The sequence below is a fragment of the Chiloscyllium punctatum genome, chromosome 15 (genome assembly GCF_047496795.1).
Source record: "Chiloscyllium punctatum isolate Juve2018m chromosome 15, sChiPun1.3, whole genome shotgun sequence".
NCBI lineage: Eukaryota > Metazoa > Chordata > Chondrichthyes > Orectolobiformes > Hemiscylliidae > Chiloscyllium > Chiloscyllium punctatum.
In genome coordinates this window covers 3,685,562-3,701,104 of record NC_092753.1, presented here as the reverse complement: position 1 = coordinate 3,701,104, position 15,543 = coordinate 3,685,562, and the positions used below count along the sequence as shown (strand labels likewise).

Below are 15,543 nucleotides of genomic sequence, written 5' to 3'. Positions count from 1 at the left end.
TTTATAGCAAAAGTTTACAGTGTGATGCAACTGAAAAGACCTGGATTGTTTGTAAAGCCTCTCATCTTTAAGAATGACCATATTGGTTTTAGTTCTTTCATATGTAACTCCAAAAACATCTTTTTAAAAATTACGTTCTCAAGTGAACTTTAACAACAGGAAGATTCTATGTTTGATCTGCAGCCTGCCGCAGGTTAGCTTATCTACACATAAGGTGATAGTGGTGATTCTACAATTGGCCTCAGCATCTCTATTCTTGCAGGAGAAATATCTGACAGATTTTGACTACTATCTGTTCTTGTTAAGTAAGCGGTGGAACATTGTAACTTCAACCGTGATGGTTATCTCTCAAGGACTTGACAAAGCAGCACTGATTTTCCACTTCTGGTTCAGTTTATCTTGGGCAGAGTTGGTGAGGATTTTCCCCTACTCTTGGCTCAGTAAAATGAGTGCAAGCTGGTTCAAATGAGATCTCTGCACATAACATGGATATTCCAGGTTTAGATTTTATTTTAATACAGAGAAGCCATCACCAATGTCTCAACTTGAGCTCTTTGTTGTTCCAGACACTTGATTCCTCCTTCAGCTTTTTCTTCCCTGCCCACAACACCTGATTGTTTTTGCCACTACCTTTACATGTAACAGCTTGTGCTCTGGGTTTTTTCCTCATAGAGTCATAGAGATATACAGCACAGAAATAAACCCTTCGGTCCAACTTGTCCATGCCGACCAGATATCCCAATCCAATCTAGTCCTACCTGCCAGCACCCGGCCCATATTCCTCCAAATCCTTCCTATTCATATACCCATCTAAATGCCTCTTAAATGTTGCAATTGTACCAGCCTCCACCACTTCCTCTGGCAGTTCATTCTATACCCGTACCACCCTCTGCGTGAAAAAGTTGCCCCTTAGGTCTCTTTTATATCTTTCCCCTCTCACCCTAAACCTATGCCCTCTAGTTCTGGACTCCCCCACCTCAGGGAAGAGACTTTGACTATTTATCCTATCCATGCCCCTTATGATTTTATAAACCTTTATAAAGTCACCCCTCAGCCTCCGACACTCCAGGGAAACCAGCCCTAGCCTATTCAGCCTCTCCCTATAGCTCAAATCCTCCAATCCTGGCAACATTTTTGTAAATCTTTTCTGAACCCTTTCAAGTTTCACAAAATCTTTCGGATCGGAAAGAAACCAGAACTGCACGCAATATTCCAAAAGTGGCCTAACCAATGTCCTGTACAGCCGCAACATGACCTCCCAACTCCTGTACTCAATACTCTGACCAATAAAGGAAAGCATACCAAACACCTTCTTCACTATCCTATCTACCTGCGACTCCACTTTCAAGCAGCTATGAACCTGCACTCCAAGGTCTCTTTGTTCAGCAACACTCCCTAGGACCTTACCATTAAGTGTATAAGTCCTGCTAAGATTTGCTTTCTCAAAATGCGGCACCTCGCATTTATCTAAATTAAACTCCTGATGAAGGGCTCTTGCCCGAAACGTCGATTTCGCTGCTCGTTGGATGCTGCCTGAACTGCTGTGCTCTTCCAGCACCACTAATCCATCTGATCAAGATCCTGTTGTAATCCCAGCATGCAATGTTGCAATGTCAATCTAATATTCAGGAAGACTTATCTCCATTTGCTGGAGTGGTCTGGACTGAGGCTCAAAACTCGTAACTTCAAAGTCAAAAGTGGGTATATCACCACTGGGCCAAGGACAACTTCAAGTCATTTGTATAATAAGTATACACTGATTTTTGTCCCGCTATTTGTTGAGGGAACGGTGGTAAATCATTAAATGAACTTTTGCTGGCAGATCATGGTGTCAGATTACTGGCTAAAATACATTAATATCATGGAAATATTTTGCTTATTCATCTCATGTTTTATTGGCACATAATAAAAATACTATAGGACAGAATTATATGGATCCTCACAGGCGCGTTCGTAGGTGGTGGTAGCCTGTAAAATTTTGCAGGTGTCCTTCCAGCCACCCTCTGTGTGCACAGTGTGTGTGTGGTGAGGGTAGTAAATTGTTAAGTAACTCCACAGAGGCCAGTATCCATCATCAAGTAACCTTTTATTTCCACATCAACAGTCCTTGATTTTAATACTGCCTCATTCAAAGTCTGGTATCAGAATTTCAGTATCTCTGATACTCTCCTCTTGAAAGTGAGCTAGCACTCCCTAATTGGGGCTGTTAATCTTGTCCAATCAGGGAACTGATTCAGTGAGGTCCACCTGGCTGACCTAGTTATAATCAGTACAGAATGCTTGACCCATCTGAAACCTTTAAGTTCCCAATTACTGGCCACATAAGTCGCAAGGCCATTTCCAATCAGGCCTCAATTTCGAAGCAGCAGGAGTTTGGGTAGCACATAGAACCTAGCTGATCTCTGTACTTCAGATCTGGGCAGGAAGGAGTGGTAGATCATTCCCGCAAGAACCTTTTTGTTCCTGTATTGGGCATTTGGCCCAAGGTTTGCCTCTGTGAACATTAACCCACCAATCTCTCTCAATGACAGCTCTAAGGCCCTTTCCCAACCCTTCTACCAGCCTGCTGGTTGACCCAGTCATGATCATGTCTGATATTAACACTGCCAGCCCATTAGATGGCCCCCAAGTGAGGAATAGAAATCCCAGCTCCAGAAAAATAATTGTGGGGGTCCTCTGATTGACAGGGTACACTTCCCTGCTAACTCTTCAGCTAGAAAGGAGGAAACCTGGCCAGTCAAAACATCACATCCATATTTAATCATAGAAATCCACAGCACAAAATAAAACCATTCAGACCGTAATTATGACATCTCTTTTGAAAGGATTGTCCAATTTATCCCATTCCACTAATATTATCACATAGGCATGTAAAATTTTCCTTTTTCAAATGATCTTCAGCATAAGTTTTTGACAATAGCCCTGAAGCAAAAATTTCCCCATGTGACATTGATAATGATCAGCAGAAAGCAATGTATCATTGATCTCTTTGGGTGGAAACTAAATTGATTTGAAATCTCTAATTATTGATGAAATATTTGCATTTATATTTTTTGGTAGAGACTGATTTATATACTACTACTAAACTGATTGAAATTTAAGAATAACTTTAATTTGCGTGTAATGTATGTTTGAAATCTTATTCTTTAAAGGATAATAGTTAACAGAACAGAAGGCTACCCACTTCCCAACACAGAACTAACTTGAAAACATAGATAAGCAGTCACCCCAGTTAATAACAAAATTAATTTAAAAGGTCAAAAAGATGTACATTTCCTGCATGTTCCTTCTACTTCAGAGCCACTGCTGACAGCCTGAAACAGAAGTTGAACAGTGACAACAGTTGTCAGTCTTAGATATACATACAACTAAAATCTAACTAGCTCCTTGGAGAATTTGATGGAAACATTACAGAGCAAACTAGCTGCTATCACTTAAGCATAAACCAAGTCAACTCTTCAAACATTAACAACAAAAGGGCAGTTTTATTTTAATTCAATGATTTTCAAAAAAATTTCCTGGTGTCAGTTAGTCTTTAAATGACTTCACAAATAATAATTGTATATTCCTATTAAGTGCAGCACTTCTGATCATCTTAATTTGAATTAGAACACATGCTCTTTTTCTCTCTCCCTATCTCTTACACATACATAGAAGAACAAAATGAGATGGATGAGGGCTGATATTGCTAACATCTATAATCAGCTCGCTCCATGTTCCTGTCTTTCCTCCTCCACTGAAGCACTCTTGACAGTTTCCTCTAATTTTTCAGTACAATCAGTAACACACTGTGCTACTGTGCAAAATGATAACCCCATTTGTAGCCCTCCATGACATTTTGTTTGATATTTTTTGAAATAGTCAAAATTCCATAGCTCCTGGTAAGAGAATATGGCTCTGGTTAAAACTTTGCAGGGCAGACCTGTAACTGAATTTCATCTTTTTCACAGTGTCATCCACCTAATATCAATAAGAATACACTAGCACAACTTTAACAGGATACATGGTAAAGACCATCACTGCTGAAAGAGCTTTACCATTTGTGGTACTTACCCTTCGTGCAGTTACACCACATTCCCATTTTGCAGTCATTTGTTCAACTTTAAAAGTGAATTTTTCAATCAGAGGCCAGCCAGAATTGAACCAAACATCCAGGGAAAATTGATCATTTTATTTTGTGTTGAGCCCTGAAGTAGCATAAGGAGGGTCACACTGCTGTTGACAAAAAAAAGTCTTGTAATAAAATAAAGCATGGTTGGATTTGTGTCCAGCTCTCCGATGAAAGTGAGCTGGTTTCGACCGCCTATGTTTACACTATTAGTTTGTAACCAACGGCTGAGCCCTTTTTGGAATTGCTAATGAAATATGAATTACCTTTCAAGACCCAATTATTTCAATCTATGTGTCTTCAAGCAAAATGCTGCCTTTGAAGCTTCTGACGCTCTCCACCCCTCTGCTTCAGCTCTTTTGTTAATATCATAATGAATTATTAATCTGTGTGCTCAGTTGGAAACTACGCTTACGTTCACAGTGAAAATTTGGACTCCTGTTTAGGCACCCTGATATAATGGTTACAGTTGAAGAGGGAATACAGTGTGTATACAAATTATCTACCATTGCAGTGAGTTGCTTGTTTGGAAGAGGCCTGGTGCTCTAATGATATTGATTTCCCAAACCAAAGAAAAGTGAAAGGTTGCCCACCTCCTTGGTGATTGATCAACTCTTTATGTTTGTCTTTATGACACAGGCATAACACAAACTGTTTGATACAAAGTTGCTCATGTCGGTTCTGGTGTATTCTCTCGTACTGTCATGGCAAGATTTTGTGTTGCAGATATACAGTAGTAAAGTATAGATACTACTTATCATGGGTGGCACAGTGGCACAGTGGATAGCACTGCTGCCTCACAGCACCAGACACCCGGTTCAATTCCTGCCTCAGGTGACTCTCTGTGTGGAGTTTGCACATTCTCCCCGTGTCTGCGTGGGTTTGCTCCGGTTTCCTCCCACAATCCAAAAATGTGCAGCTTAGGTGAATTGGCCATGCTAAATTGCCCGTAGTGTTAGGTGTAGGGGAATGGGTCTGGGCGGGTTGCGCTTTAGTGGGTCGGTGTGGATTTATTGGGCCAAAGGGCCTGTTTCCACACTGTAAGTAATCTAATCTATCTCCATTATAAAACAACTAATTTGCATAATTGTCAATGGCAGCTTTATTTTTCTTCTGAAAATATTAATATTATAACAGACTCACAAAACATTTCTGGTGGAATTAGTATCTTCATTGAAATTGTACTTCTTTGATTGTTCATCATCCTCATATCATCCCCATCTCAGTCCTAATCCCAAGACATCTTCCTCATGTAAATCAAGATGATGGAACTGGTCACATGATTCTGATATCAGTGATAGAGAAGTCCCCAATCTATAATGAGCATGTGAACAGAGAGGTCTTAGACAATAGAGGTCTTAGACAATAGGTCTACAATAGAGAACTGTATTTGATAACCTATGTGCAGATGTAAATAAGTGAGTATTACAATACAAGGAGTTGAAGAGCCTTACAAATTGATAAGGAGCAGCATCTTCACAGACAGTTTGTATGGAGAAATTCATCTCAATACTGTAGAATGGTATCTCAATTTTCAAATAACAGTATTGCCTTAAAGTACAAATAAAGCATGCTGCATCCACAAATCCATCTATCCCATTTCCGATTAATGAAAGAAAACCTGAAAATGTTGCATATATGCGACAGACTTAGAAGCACCTGCAGAGAGAAAAGCAAACTAAATGTTCCAGGTCACCCTTTCATCAAATTGACCTTTTCTCGAAAGGGATAGGCTGTAAGCATTAACTCTCCACAGGTAATGTCAGATCTCTGAGTATTTCCAGTATTTTCTGTTTTTATTTTGCATTTTCAGCATCACAGTATTTTGCTTTCTTCAGGAGACTAATAAGCATTTTTCCTGATCTAAAAGTCACTTGAATCTGAATTTTAATGTTTGCCATTATGATTTAATACCTGTGAAACGTTAGACAGAATCTTCCAGGTTTGGAGCATGTCTTGCTGGCTACATAAAAAAAGTGAACAAGGCATCCGTGCTCATTTTTAAAAGGGAGACCCATTGGACCTTGTGCTCATCATGCACTTGAGAGGACACTGTCAGGATACCCTCCAAAGTGAGGTCCCTGAACATGATGGCCTTTCTGCAGAGCACAACCCAGAGGCTCAGCATTGGGAAGTACCTGGGGAAAAGGTTAGCATTGCTGAAGGGAGTGTCTCATGGGGAGGGGTTTGCAGGGATGGAGGGTATCAGAAACAAGGTGGTGGATCTCAGTGACCTCACAATGCCCCACGTCTGTGCATTTGATGATGCACAAATAAGTGCAGATTGAAGGCAAGGCAGGAAAATAGCCATGGAATTTCTGCCCAGACTATACTTGTACATGGGAAGAAGTCATTAGCTATTGGTTTGGAGAACAGACCGCCTCATTTTCAAGACAGCACACCTCATTCCTTTGCCTCCTGTTGACACAGAATATTCCACTTGTAGATTTTTGTTCTTAATCTTTTAATCTGTGATGGAACATCACTCAATAAACTTACAATGGAGAAAGAAATTGACAGTTATGCTTATGGGGTTTGAGGAATAGGAGGATGCTCACTTGGGGCATGTGTGGCTGAACAGCCCTGTTTCTGTGCTGTACATTCTATCTAAAACAATATTGTCAGAAGCACATTTTTAAAATTACACTTCCATGACACTTATTCAACCAATTACTACTCAATTTACATTAATTATTTACTGAGGCAATACATTTATGATACAAAATCCTAAACCTACACTCCAATTTAACAAATACGTGATTAAATCTTCGATCTAACAAGATGACTTTCAAATGTGTTTGAAATTATCCAGACAAAATACTTGGTTGTTTAAAAACTTCAAGGTTCAGGAAAGCTCAACACCACCCTGTCAGGGCAACTTAAGAAAAGGACAATAAATGCTCATCCTACTGAGCATGTCTATGTCCTGAAAGTTAACAAATAGAAGTAATAACATCCTCTCCAACCTTCAACAATTTTTGCTAAGTTAAAGGTGCTCACAAGTGAATGTCGAGTAGGGACAGATTTGGCTTGGTTGCTTTGTCCTTGTGGTCCAGCCTATCTAAATTCATGCTTGAAGAATAGTAATTATGTAAAATACAACAGGCCTGGGAATGTCCCTGGAAATATATGCCGGCAAGAATTAGAAGTGTCAAAGAGAAAACAAGTTTGGCTCATAAAGTGACATCATTGTGTGCATTATAGTTACAAGAAACCAGTGTTATCTTACTTTTTAAAAAGAGCTAACCTAATTGAAGACAGCTGGAAAGAAAATATTGGTCACAGTCACTGTGATACTCAGTTACGCAGCTGCCTAGAAATTCCCCCTGAGCCTGATGGATTTTGGAGTGATATCACCAGCTTAGCACTCTCAAGTTGAACTAGGTAAACACATGCTTGTACAGTGCTTACTTACTTTGTCCTGAACTTTGACTCCCTGGGATCTACGTGAAAATGTGTGTTGGTGGCCTTTAATGAATCTTAGGGAAGATTACGTATCAGCACGAGTTATGTTTCTGAAGCCTCAAGAGCTGACGCAAAGTCTATTTTGTGGTTCCTTCTGTCACATTTTGAAATTCTGATGTTAACGAATTCTCTGATATTCTTATAATCAGGGCAACAAAGATTTGGGGTTGGGGGGGGTGGAGTTGGGATGAGGCAGGAGAGAATGGCAACGCATAAGTGTTTGGTGCATAACAAGTATAATTTATTGCGAAATAAAATCTAACCTAATAACGGAAAAAAATCAAGAAAGCAAGGTTACTTGCCAAGAAGGCAGGACTTGGCTCTAGTTCTTTCTCCCTGTGCTACACCACTTGACCTTTTGTTCCTACTTTTATGGATGCTTACACCCACTGCCTTCCATAAAAACATAAAAGGTAAGAGCAGGACAGAGACAAAAAAATTGCAGATGCTGGAGTCCAAGGTAGACAAGCAGGAGGCTGGAAGAACACAACAAGCCAGGCAGCATCAGGAGGTGGAGATGTCAATATTTTGGGTGTAACCCTTCCTCAGGACTCCTGAAGGGGTAGGCCATTCAACCTCTCAAGCCCACTCCATCATTCACTGTAACCATGGCTACTCATTGAGCTCAATATCCTAATGCTGCCCTCCTCCCCTGAATCCTTTGATGTCTTTAGCCACAACAGCTATATCTTCCTCCTTCTTCAAAACACAAAATGTTTTGTTCTAAAGCGCTTTGCAGCAATGAATTCCACAGGTTCATCACTCTCAAGGTGAAAAATGTTTTTCCTCAACTCTGAGCTAAAAGAAAACCCCTTAGCCTAAAACTAAAATTTTTGAATCCCAAACCATTGGGAACACCCTTACTGTATTTAACCTATGTAGTCCTGTTAGAATTTTAGAGGTTTCTATTACCCTCTCACCCTTCGACTCTTATAAACTACAGTGAAAACAATCCTAACCAACTCAGTCTTTCCTCATACATTAGCCATACTATCCCAGGAATCAATGTGGTAAACACTCACTGCACTCTCTCTATGGCAAGAACTTCCTTCTACAGATAAAGAGGCCAAGCTGCTCTCAGAGATGCGTAGGGAGGTGGTGAGACCACAGGCTAAGGTCTCAAAGGCAGAGAGGGAATGGGTGACCACCAGGAATAGGCAGGGAATGCAGGAACCCACTGTGGCTATACCCTTTAAAAAACAAGTATACTGCTTTGAGGGAAATGGTTTTTCAAGGCAAAAACAGAAACAGCTAAATTTGTGGTACCACAACTGTTAGGGGGAATAGACAGGTACTTCTGTGGCTGCAAATGAGACTCTAGGGTAGACAGTCACTTTATGGAATACCTATGTTCTGTCCGCAAAATTGGCTTGCCACTTCAACACACTACCCTGCTCCCTGGCCAACATATCTGACTCAGGCTTACTGCAGTGGTCCACTGAGGCTCAGTGCAAGCTGGAAGAACAACATCTCTACTTCCACTTGGGGACCCTGCAGCCTTCAGGACTCAATCAGGTTCAATAATTTTAGAGCCTGAGCAAATTTCTTCAATGTCTGTTCCCCACACCCACACACCAGGCATTGTCAGTGACAGGGGCTGTTTTCTCGACAGCCAATCCATTTCCACTCACTGATGGGTGCCATTAGCAGCTTTCTCCCCCTCTCTGGCTCACTTTGTGTATCTGCTGTTCTTTCTCTCAGGACTCCATCTTCACCCATCATTTACTTCTGCCCCTCCCCATCTTCAGCATATTTACCAACCTTTTCCCAGCTACAATCAGTTCTGACTCATTCCCATTGTAGCTTTGCCTTCACGTTTGCAAAGTTAGCAAGAAGCTTCAAATCCATTCCCAACTCTAAATTGTTCATTATAAACATCCCCTTCTAATCCACAATCTCCAAGGTTTTTGTCAACATTTTCCTCAAATTAATGAGCATTGCATCTTTTCTTTACTTCCAATATGTATTTCTAGTTACACCTTATTCTACGATTGGACATTCTAGTTCATCCTGGTGAAAATCTGTTATATTCATTGTGTGCAAGATCTTCTATTAAACAGCTTTAAATACTGTTGTTTCATAGACTGAATTTACATCCACTGGATTGACTTCTGGGATTATCATGGGTGTAGGATTGAATGGTAATTACTGAGTTTAAGACTTCTGTTGTAAATATACTTTTTTTCCCCATCTTAGTTTGTTGTTGAGCTTTCTTACTGCTTTTTCTTCCCACCAGTCTTCACCAATCTATTTCCCATCCGATCACTCTGCTCTGCACCCAATGTTAAAGGTCAAGTATTTCCAAAATTAAAAATAGCAGTGGCTATGTCAGTCTTACATGCAATTGCAACTTATGACTTTGGATTCCTGTTCAAAAATCAAGAAACAGAAGAGTTGCTATCAGTAATAGCGACATTATGCTTTAGATCATCAGAAAATGCAATTAGTTCACTAAATGCCCCTTAGTGAACATGCCATCCTTAACCTGTCTAGTTTGTATTGATTCCACGCCCATCCCAAAGTGGCTAACTTATTTGTAATTTAAAACAAGCAGTATCTGTGAAAATAAGGGAAATCATAGGTGGCCTTACCACCAATACTTACATTTCTTTAGAAAAAAAAGTAGCCAGTTAGGTTGCTGGTGAGTTTTCTAATCTTAATCAATCTTAGCATATACAGTTCTTTTTTTACTTTAAGGTTTTGTGTGGATTTTGATGTAACGTTTGTAGCATAAGTAAGTCATCACAGCTGCGCAGTTATCAATATGAACTTACTTAACTCAGCACCATAAAGACTATATATGAGCAATCTCAATTTATTAATCGAATAAAACATAATTTGTCTTTATACATCTTTCACAACCTACAATGTCCCGAAGTAACTTACAGCCAATAAAGTATTTTTGAGACATCAATACAAAATTGCTGAAGAAACTCAGCAGGTTTGGCAGCATCTGTGGAGAGAAAGCAGAATTAATGTTTCGGGTCCAGTGACTCCTTAGGGTGCTGCCAGACCTGCTGAGTTTCTCCAGCAATTTTTGTTTTTGTCTCAAAAGTACTTTAAGTTTTTGTTTCAGATTTCCCACATCTGCAGTTCTTTGTTTTATTAAAGTACTTTTGAGGTTCAGTCACTGTTAATATATAGGAAACACAGTGGCCAAATACTATAAAGCAAAACCCACAAAAAGCAATGTGATAATGACCATATAATCTGTTTCAAAACTTGCTTAAGGGAGGAATGTTGGCCAGGGTTCAATGGGAATTTGGCACTCTTCAAGTAGTGCCGTGGCATGTTTTACCTTTACCCAAGAGAGTCGACAGGACCTCAGCTAATGTCTTGTTTGAAAGACAGCGCCTCCCTCAGTATTGTGCTGGGGTGTCAGTCTGAATTATGTGTTCAGGTCTTCAGAGTTGGGCTTATATTCACGACCTTGTGATTCTGAAGTGGAAGTACTATCACTGAGCCAAGTCTGCCATTTTTTTAAGATGTAATTACTGCTGAAGAATGGCAGATTAAAGAGATTTTGATATTTTTAATTGTATTTTTAATGATGTGCTTATTAAATCATTAGTTACAGCATAATATACTTGCAGAAATGTCAGTTACACCAGAGACACTTTTTTTTCCCCTCATTTACTATATCTGCAACGGGGTGCTAGTCCAAATTCTATTAAAGTGAAGCTAATTAGCTGGGTATTTTTCCAGCACGCTGTACAGGAATGTTGAGAAATGTGATGGAAGACAGAGGAAAACAAATAGCAAAGACTATTGTTGGAAAAAAGCTATGAAGAACAGCTGTAGCAGTGTGACATGAGTGTCAGTAGTGCAACAAAATAATTGTGAAGCTGATGTGAGCAGCTGCACATTTGCAATAATTGGAATACAGGGAGATTGAAAGGCAAGATATTTAATTGCTACAGCAGTATGTGGATGTGGATCAACGTGGAAGGGATCCATCTCAGCTTTCCTTGACTTTATTCAGAGGGAAAACAGCATTTATGTTTGTTTTTATTTTATGAACATTCGGCAACGTGTGATGTCATTCCCGAATCTATAACTAAAACTAATTCTTGTTGCATTTTTTTGTTCCCAGTGCAGAAATTGTGATGTGCTAACTGGGTGCTGAATCTGCCTCTTGCCCTTTGGATCAACAAGAGAGATGGAAAGGAATGCTTTCACTTTCCTGAAAGTGAATACTTTGAAAACATTTGCTAAACATTTCACAGGAATATTAAGGAAAAGAAATGGTTTTGGCCACTCATACTGGTCCGATAAACAAAATATGCAATCAGCTGCTGTGGGATTTGGAAATATACTTGGAAGATTTGGTATAGACAGCCCTGATTGAGGAAGTAGAATGGCGCAAAATGAAAATTGTGCTTAAAGCTTTATGATGTTTAATTAGAAAAACGTAAATATAAGTTGATTCACAGACCAAAAGCTGGGCAGTAATCAGAAATAAAGAATGTTGGACACATTCAGCAGGTCAGGCAGTATCCATGGTGTTACTTTTTCAGGTTAGGACAAGTGGAAGAAGTTCCAGGTATAACAGATTTTAAGCACATTCAAATCAGGCAGGGGAAAACTAGAAGGGAAGGTGAACAAAAAACAACAGGGGAGGTCTGTGAGCAGGTGAATTGCAGAAGAGGTATATTTTTTCTTGCTTGACATTTGAAGAGGAGTTGGATTGGGGGAATCAGCAACTCAGTGTCCCCATATGCTGTACAGCATGTCAGAAATGTCATCCAACAGTTCCCTGCAACCCCTGATCAAGGGGGTAAATTTTGATACATAACCTGCCACTTACTCATCTTAACCCAATCAGATTAGCAGAAGGAAGCAATTCAGGGACAGATATGGGGAAGGAAGGACAATAAGGTTTCATGCTGGGAGGCAATCAGCAACCTGTGGTGGAAATAGGAGGAGAGATGATCAGACTCCTTAAGGTAGGTGGGGTGGGGAGCAGCTTTTGTTCTTCAGTAGTGGGTCGGAGGCGTATGGAAGAGAAAAAAAAATCAATGTTGACTTGATCAGGGATGTGGCGAAACCAGCATCTTGGTTGTGGGAGGGGTGTAGATCTTTACAACAAATTTGGGCCTCTTGAATGAATTGGGTGGGAAGAAGGTGGGGTGGATATGAAATAGGGAAGGAGTGCTGCCTGATTGCAAAATTACCTAAGGCAGGCATCTCAAACCTGGCCCCTCGATCCATTACGTCAGCACCTTGAAGCTGCCAGGTTTGCCGATGCTCAGGAAACAACATGTAACAATAGTTAAATGAAGAAACTCCGCAAAAATTGGGTCCAGAGGTTTATTACCATATTTAAAGCTGCAAATAACCTTCATAGAACAAGTTATTTGTCTGCTCACCTTCTGGCCTTAGCCAAACACAGGAATGAAGGTTTGAAGGAAGCAAACAGACATTTGTGATTCACTATCCAACACAAAGTAACTTTTTTTTGTCATTCGGGAAGGATTTTAACCAAGATGGATAATGGTGTTAAGCAAAATTGGGTGTAAATGGGACAAATAAAGAAAAGTAACATGTTTCTGAAGGAGTTGTAAGTGGCAACCACAAAACCATTACCAGCACCAACAAAACGGAGGCAGTGGCTTTGGGTCTGAAATTGCTGAATTCAGTTTTGAGACTGGAAGGTTTTAAAGTACATATTGTATAGATGAGATACTGTTCCTTGAGTTTCTGCTGAGCTTCACTGGAATGGTTGGAAACTGGGTTGAGAATTAACTGCAACACAGTTTTACTTTAAGCAGTGCAAACCAAATATAATCTTCTGTAATTGAAGATTACAAATCCCACACAATGGCTCTCTGCTTTGATGTGTCTGTTTCAGGGTATTTAATTATTTGAAAGTTCAATGGTGAGATTTCAGCCATGTTCTTTAATTAAAAAAACATTGCTTTCCCATTGAGAGGGTGAAAAGGTGAATGATTACACCATGGAGTATTTCTGGAGGTAGTGGCTGCATATAACATGGCAGGGAAGTGTACCTTTGTCATCAATAACAACATTTTTCAGAGTTTTGCGAGTTTGATTTGAACATAACACTATCTGGAATTTCCAAAAACAGCAAGGATAGTGCCAGACTCTTAAGCTTCAGATCATATTGAGTGGATGGTTTACATTTATAAAATCACAAATGGCAGTATACTCCTTTTCTTTGTAGACTCAAAGTTACAGGTCTTTTTATACGCACGCATGCACACACACTCTAAACTCATCTAAATTAATATCAATGAGTTGTGACTTAGAATTCAAACCACTCAGCTGTAAGTAAGCATTATCTGGAGCTTGACTTGATCCAATTTCTGCTACTGGACTCAAGCCATTATCTTAGATTAATAGGGCTGGTTGATTTCAAGTCTGTTATTTAAATCATAGATTAACCCCTAGACCTGTGGTAAGAATCAAAATGACTAAACTACAGCACACTCTGGAAACATAAAATGATAGAGCATCCAACTGAAATACTCTTTGAAATGAGATTTACTGTTGTAAAGCAGGCAGACAATTTACTAATAGCAATTTCTTACAAACTGCAATGTGTTGATAACCAGATTTTTTTTAGGAATTGGTTTCCTACTATCAACCACATAAGTCTTTATTAGCGTGCCCATGATCAGAAATTATATATTTCAAGCCATTTACAACACACAGGTCAGTTTACAATGAAGAATCTGCTTCTTCAAGCTCCAATATTTTCAATAGCACCACCAGCTCCTGAAAACTGGAATTTGAAAGTGGAATTCTTTTGGAGATCAATGCTCATGAGCAACAGCACTGTAGTGCTCTGCTTAGTAGTAGGAGGGACACATAGGGGTATAGTGTAATGGAGTGCCACAGTGAATTGATGCAAGAGAGAGAAGTGTGCCAATATTTTCAAATGGAAAGAAAATACAACTTCAAGTGTGTACTGATGGAAAATGCAGAGTACCGCCTTTGAATTGTGCTAAATGCATGTTAATTCCAACAATTGGAAATATAACAAAAGGTAGAGAAGACTGAGGAGCGGTGGACGGTTGGAGAAAGTGAAGAGTGCTGACATCAACTGGGTTTGAGGGAATGAAAGACTGCAAAGAAGACGGGTGTGAGAAATGGCTGTTATTGTGTTAATGGGTCAGGCTGGGGGTCTGGGCATGAGAAAGCTTTCAGTACGAATAATTACACTTAATGGTACTCAGTGTTGTTGGGTCATATGGACAAGTATTCACGAATTATAGGCAGTGGATTTAAAAATTACAGAAGAGGGGTTAAGCACAAGAGGAGGGCAATCAGCCTATTCAGTCTATGTCAGATGTTTGCAGAAATGATCCAGAAGGTAATCCTCCCTTGCCATTTAGCTGTGACCATTTATTTCTTCAAGTATTTACACAATTCACTTTGAAATCTGTTTCCACTGCCCTTTCAAGTAGTGCATTCCAGATCATAACCAGTCAGCGCATGCAAAGGATTTTATTTTCCTTTGGTTCTTCTGCCAATCACATCAAGTCTGCATGCTCTCATTTTAAACATGTCCAATAGGAACAGTTTTTTTGTATTTACAGTGTCTGTATTCCTCATGTCATCGAAGACTTTGATCAAATCTCCTCTCAAGCGTCTCTGTTCTAAGACACACACTCAACCTCTCCAATCTATGTAACTGAAGTTCTTGATTTCTGCTACCGTCCTTGTAAATCTTATCTATCCTTTTTTTAAAGAGTCTTCACATTCTTCTTTATGTGTGGTGGCTAGAATTGGACTCACGGTGCCAGTTGATGACATCGAGTATTTAATAAAGTTTTATTATAACTTTTTTACTGCTGTACTCAATTCCACTATTTCTGAAGCCCAGGATCCAATTTGCTTTTCAAACATTTTCTCTACTTACCACCATCAGTGGTTTCTGCACATATATCTCTACATCAGTACCCATTTTAGAAATGACCATTTATTTATATTGGCCCTTCTTGGTC

At 39.6% G+C, this 15,543-nt stretch overlaps 1 protein-coding gene across 3 annotated transcripts in view; it reads right to left on the bottom strand.

Annotated features, from left to right (window-relative positions):
- The window catches only part of LOC140485988 (rho GTPase-activating protein 6), a 546,880-nt gene that overhangs the window by 201,749 nt on the left and 329,588 nt on the right, over positions 1-15,543 (bottom strand). The window contains exon 1 of one of the 3 annotated variants that reach the window (XM_072584487.1): positions 4,054-4,074. The exons of the other annotated variants lie outside the window; for them this stretch is intronic. The gene's annotated coding sequence lies outside the window, so the exon portion shown is untranslated. Of the gene's footprint in view, positions 1-4,053; positions 4,075-15,543 lie in introns of those variants that run through there. 3 annotated transcript variants of the gene reach the window in all.